Here is a 6,223-nt window from a genome sequence, read left to right on the forward strand (position 1 = left end):
CCTGGAGTATATGTTGTTGCGTTGTCCCCCAGTGGGATCATTTTGTTCAAGTCAGACACCTTTGGACTCTACAGCATTGCATTTCTCGAGTTGCACTTGTCAGGGCCACCTCCTTTTCTTACCAAGGATTATGTAGTTGGTCCTAAATCGAAATGGAGAAAGTTCACTGTAGTCTGTGATCTTAAATATATCACATCAGATATGATCCACCATTAATAACTGCCAACTTGAAGAGACAGGGTTAATAACGATAAAATATTGTATATTTTAACCTCTGAACCTAGAAAGAGGATGCACAAACTGCAATTGGATTCTGCCCTAGACTGATCCTAAGACCAGGACGGTGCCGAAGCTGGGTTCTGTCCCCACAAGTCTAGCCACAGCCATTTTTTTCACATGTGTGAGCTTCCCAGCTTGTACAGGCTGCTGTCTACAATATCTCGTATATAACCTACTTATTTTCTTGTAAGAAGACCAGGAGGTTTTACCCTTATTTTGTAGATAAAGGTAGATGTGATTTCATAAGTAAACCTCTATTGCCTTTCCTTCCTGAGGGCCCACTCCTCACCATTGATTGAAAGTGTAGTTTATTCAAGCATTGCTTTGCTATATGACAGTTCACATGGGCTTCTCAGCTCTGAGGAACTTGGCCTGCCTTTGGATGGCAAGAAATATACGGAAAGAGCCCCTGCAGCTGAGTTTCCTAACAAGGAATTTGGGAAACCCCTCTGATTCCAAAAACGACACCACTACTGCACCTTGCCTCCTGCCTTGGAGATTCAGTCCTATCCCCAGTATTCTTAGACCACAGTGGGTTCATTTTTGTGTCACAGGCCCCTCTAAAAATACGTTGAACGTTATGAACCGTCTCCAGAAAAACGTGCACACACGCACATTTGTATGGCATTTTACATACAGTTTCAGGGGTTTTAAAGACATTTGGAATCCCTGGGCCAAAAGCTGTACCACTCCAAGTTTTCTTTTGCAATCCCCCCAACAGATACGGCCGCCTCTTCTGAGCACACCACTCTCTAAATCAGTTCTAAAATGTTTAGACCTCAATGGTAGCTAGTCCCAGTATCTTTACAGGAGAAAATTTTCAGAATAGAGCGTGTATCTAGTGTTACACACTAAACTGAAGTGAAAAGCCAAAGGATAAATTTATATGAATCCCCCAGCTGTCCCCTGTGGCCCCCTACTATTGCTCATCCTCTTAAGAAACAACCTGGGACTGGGAAGAGAAGGGAAATGAGTATGTTGAGCAGTGTTCAGTGCCCAAAAGGCATGCTTAAGTTATCCATTGGCTTGAGATTATCCACGATCCACTCGCTGGTTGACACTTAAGTCAGTAGCCAGTGGTAGGGGATGCGGGACCCCTGCCCACTCCTGCCTCCGTTTAAGAGACCACAACATTCTCTTGCACTCTTTTGAGCACAAAGCTGCTACCTCCGTCCCACCCACCCCCCAAATTGAGGCGCCCAATCAAGTGTCCCCGGTAAATGGCCAATCCTCGTCTACTTTCCCGGGACCCTCTTCAGCTCCGTTTGCTCCCCACTACCCAGGAGTGATGCAAGCGACCCCATCCTTCAAAGGAGAGGGCAGGTGCCGGAGCGTGCTATAAACGACGCCCATTCCCAGCCTTCCAAGCCCCCAAACGGATTCGATTGTTGTTTCGTGGGGCTTTTTTTTCTTTTCTTCCTCCGAACCTCCGAAGTGTTCTCCCTTCCCATTGGCCGAAGCTGCCCCTTGACGCCACCCTGGCCTTGCTCGCTGATTGGTCCATTCTGGATGTGCCCAAGCCTTTTTCCCAGGGTGTGGCGCCCCCCGCCCCCAACAGGGTTCTGACCCCTGGCTCCTCCCTTCCCCCCAAGCCCCCCTCTCTGTTCCGAATGGTTCCGCCCTGGCTCGGCTCCCCCACGGCCCAGGCCGCTGCCCTTAGGGCCCCCGGACGGGGCGGGGCACGCTGGGGACGGGCAGAGGGCGGTGGTGGCGCCTTCCTGCCGAGTCCGAGGCCGCCCCCGCCACCCTTCTCTAACCCTTATAGATCCTACTTTCCCCTGGGCAGTTCTCCTCCTGCATCGGTAGCCCCGTCCCGTCTGTGCAGCCCCCACCGTGGTCTTTGGGTCATCCCGAAGAGCGGCGTTAAATCCCTGCCCTCAGCGCTGCACACACGCCCATCCGCCTCCACCCTCGGGTCCCCGCACCACCCCCTTTCCCCGTGTCGGCTCCCCCTTCCCCTCCCGAGACCGCGGAAGCTCCGACCCCCTTCCCTCGCGGACTGTCCATCCCCAGGACCCCCGTCCCTGTGTGTGGCGAGTCCCAGCGGCCTCCCCTTGGCGGCCTCCCTTCGCCTTCGTGGCCAGCGTGGTGGAGCACTCCCGCCCCCCTTTTCTCCGTACCCCCGCGCTCCCTTCTTATGTTGTCCCTTCATGTCCCTCTCTAAGTCCCTCCCACACTATGCCCCCCCGCGGTACACACACCCCTCCCCGCGAAGCGTCCCCCGGCGCCCCTCCCCTACCCCCGCTCGTCTATGCTCCTCCCACCCACCCCGTCCTTTTGTCTCCTCTTTGGTCTCTAAGTCCCCCGCCCCTCCCTCGCTCCCGCCCTCACTCCCCCGAGCACGCTCTTATCTTCCCCAGGTCCCGGCGCCCCGCCCCGCGGCCGCGCCCCGCGGCCCCCTCCCTTCCGCGGCCCCGTCTCCGCCCTCCGCGCTCCGCCCTCCGCCCTCCCCCCGCGACTCCTGCCCGCCAGCCCGGTCGGCCTCCGGTTCCCGGGTTGCTCCTCCTGCGGCAGCCGCCGCTCCCCGACCCACCCTTCCCGGGCCGGCGGCTCGCGTTCCCGCGCGCTCTCCCCACACACGCACTCCCGCCGCCCCGCTCCGCTCGCTCGCTCGCCGAGGCCCTGCAGCGGCCCGGCCCAGCGCAGCACGCAGCCCGCAGCCCGCCCTCGGGGAGCCTCGGCGCCCCGTGGCCGCGGGCGGCCCGGGAGCGCGAACCCCGGCCGGGCTGGGTCTCCCCCTCCCAGCCTGGCCCTCGGAAGCCTCGCGGGGTGCAGGCGCCCGTCGGAAATGTTTGGGAGACGGGCCGGCCGCGGTTCCTCCCGCAGCCCAGGCCGGGCCGGCGCGTCCCGGGGAGTCGCCGCGACCTTACCTCCGAGGATGACTTGACTCGGAGCCTCCTCCCGGCTCCCGCCCCAAACCTGTGCCACGAACGCGCGACGCGCAGCTGAGACTCGCGGCTGGCGGGAGGAGGGCGGGGGACTGTCCTGAAAATGCCCAAGCCATGAGGGACCCTAAGCCGACCGTCAGACCCGGAGAGGCGAGGTCTAGTGACACGTCCCTGCCACCCAAGGAGAGAGGGCGAGCCCACGCCAAGCGCCACAGATCCCTGCCTCTCCGCCCGGGTTCTCCCCACTACGCATTGCAGAACCCTTTGTATAGACCCTGCCGGACCCAGAGTAAGGGACGTGGCTCAAGTCGACAGAACACCCAGCCACCCACCCACATGCCAATAGACACTTTTAAAAAGTCTGATCGGGTCGGGCTCAGTGGCTCACGCCTGTAATCCCAACACTTTGGGAGGTCGAGGTGGGTGGATCTCGGGAGGTCAGGAGTTCGAGACCACCCTGACCAACATGGCGAAACCCCATCTCTACTAAAAATACAAAAATTAGCTGGGCGTGGTGGTGGGCGCCTGTAGTCCCAGCGACTCGGGAGGCTGAGGAATAAGAATCGCTTGAACCCAGGAGGTGGAGGTTCCAGTGAGCCAAAATCGCGCCACTGCACTCCAGCCTGGGCAACAGAGAGAGACTCTCAAAAAAACAAAAAATAAAAAATCTGTTCGATCATGCCCAAGCTGACCGTGTTTCCTCGCCGGAACCTCTTCTCCCAAGCCCTCACTCAGTCTACCTACTTACCCACCAGACTGGAAGCTCTTTGAAGGGGTTCCTGTTTGTTGCAGTGGCTCACTCAATGGATCCCTTGTGATTGGTGGACAAGTGGATGTATTTGTTAACTGCTCGCCTTTGGGATCTGTGTCATTATTGTGTGACTTAAGGTTGTAAACTCGGGAGGGCCAGGACCGGGTGGGGATTACTAGCTCGTGCCAGGCACAGCATGATACCCAAAGGGATGGGCCATCAATGCTTTTTGAGACTGATGTAACTAATTATGCAGGAGGCAGATGCCTACCTCTTGGTCCCCAGAACTGCCAGTTCCAGGGCTAAGTCTTGAGTGAGGAAGAAACGAAGGAGCTGTCTTAGCTCATCCCCAATGGGAGGCCGACTCGCTGGGACTAGATATGGCTGCAGTCACCACGCGAACACACCGGGTGATGTGACTTTCTAGTACTAGGAATACTTTGCAGAGAGCCAGAAACTCGACTTTAACTCCAGTTTGCAACTAGAGCTGGGAGGCAGAAAGTAGCCAGGTTTTTCTCAGTGTGAAGCAAACTGTCCCATATAAGGATCAAACCTGTAGTTCTTCATCCATTTACCCCAAGGTGGACCTGAAGCCCGATTTGTCAGAAGGAGGCTGCAAACAAACTGGACCTGAGGTCAACAGCAATTACCCCAGGGGCGGGGGGGGTGGGGGTGGCGGACAGTGGAAGCACTCCTTCCTCCCACTTACGGATGCAAGATTCACCCTGTACTTTGCAGCAGCTCATTTGTAACCTGGTCGCTTTAGAGTTGGTCCAGCTCCCTGCCCACCTCACACCTCCATCCCCAGCCAGACGGGTCCTCTCTGTCTTTCCTCAGCCCTACACTGTCTTTGCCCAAGTCAGCCTGCTCTAAATGGACAAGGTCAGTGATCCAAGCAGAAACTGAAACAGTAACAATCGGACAGTGTCAAGAGACTCCGGCAGAGATGCCTCGGAGCGCCCGGCCTCCTCCTCTGCCTTGGCACAGATGTTCTTATTGTCCTGGAAAGAAATACCAAATTCCCTCCCCAAGCGTGAAGCGAGGATACTCTGGGACTTAGCCTCCAAGGATAGAGTCGCCGGCCCAGCCCAGTTCCCCTGCCCCCTAATCAGACTGAGATGGTCACCATCCCTCTTCCCCATCCTAGCCAAGACTTCTCCCCCTCACCAAGGAGATTATGGGGAGTGGGGCTGGAGCTGCATGAGAAGATTGCTAAACTGTTCTACAGTCCTCTTTAGGGACTGTTAGCACATCAAAATACATATTTGGAAAATGCTCACAATTAACACTGGGAGAAAAAACAGTAAACACAGTGTCACTTTGCCAGGCTCAACAGTTTTGTTTTGTTTTGTTTAAATGCTAATGGCCTCAAATGGGGAGCAGCATCCATCAGTTAAATAAACAAGCCATTAGACTGAGACTAGAAGTGTCAACACATGACTAATCTACTAATTGGGAGAAGGCATGGTGTAGTGAGGAGCAAGGCAGCAAAGCATGCTGGAGGCTGTAGAGTGGACTTGCTTACATGCAGAAGCACGTGGGGTTGGAGCCAACGAGACCTGAGTTTGAGTCCTGCCTCGATCAGTTGGATCAGTTGTTAGCTGTATGGCCTTCAGTGAGTTATTTCATTTTCCTGAGCCGCTGTTTCACATTCTGTAAAATAGGGACATTAATAGTACCTACACCACAGGGTTGTTATAGGAATGAACTGAGATAATACAAGTTCTTGGTGCAATGTAGGAGCCTGCCACATCGTAAGTGTTTGATGTCTGTTGGCTGTTATTGATCATAATAAAATACCTTGTGTACAGTAGACTCAAAAAATAGATGAAAAAAATGACTTGTGGTTGCTAGATATTAGCAATAAAATGGTGAACATGGTCTCCAGACCCCCTACCAAAAACAACTGGCAAAGGGGATGCTTTTGGTGGGTTAATTCCAACTTCTTCAGGCCATCCCTTTAACCTGGAATTCACTCCAGCTCTTAAGGATGGACCGTCCTGCCTGAGGGTTGCTGGGCTCTGGGGTCTGCTCTCCTGGCACCCGCCTAAGAGGCCTGGGTTAAGCTTGCCCTCCCAGGTGGGGACCAGCCAGGCACAATGCTGAGCATCCTTCCGCAGCCAGCCAGGCCCATTCTTGCAGAGTACTGCAGGCTGTTCTTGGTTGCCCTCCTTCCTGTTGTGGTGATCACAATATTGAGAGGGGCCAGACTGTGGAGGAAGGGAAGCAGGGAGAGGCACACAGGACTCCCAGGAGAAATAACTGTGACCTAGACAAAGTCCTTGGTCTTTGCTGCCTTGCCCCA

The 6,223-nt window shown here is 55.2% G+C and overlaps 1 long non-coding RNA gene across 2 annotated transcripts in view; it reads right to left on the reverse strand.

Moving 5' to 3' along the window:
- Window positions 1–3,609, reverse strand: part of LOC134736000 (uncharacterized) — a 65,183-nt gene extending 61,574 nt beyond the window's left edge. For both annotated transcript variants that reach the window (XR_010119617.1, XR_010119616.1), the window contains exons 1-2: window positions 3,150–3,609; window positions 2–142 (exon numbers count right to left, since the gene is read on the reverse strand). This is a non-coding gene — a long non-coding RNA (uncharacterized lncRNA). The remainder of the gene's footprint in view (window position 1; window positions 143–3,149) is intronic.
- Between the last annotated feature and the right edge of the window lie 2,614 nt (window positions 3,610–6,223).

The sequence above is a fragment of the Symphalangus syndactylus genome, chromosome X, assembly GCF_028878055.3.
Source record: "Symphalangus syndactylus isolate Jambi chromosome X, NHGRI_mSymSyn1-v2.1_pri, whole genome shotgun sequence".
NCBI classification, from domain to species: domain Eukaryota; kingdom Metazoa; phylum Chordata; class Mammalia; order Primates; family Hylobatidae; genus Symphalangus; species Symphalangus syndactylus.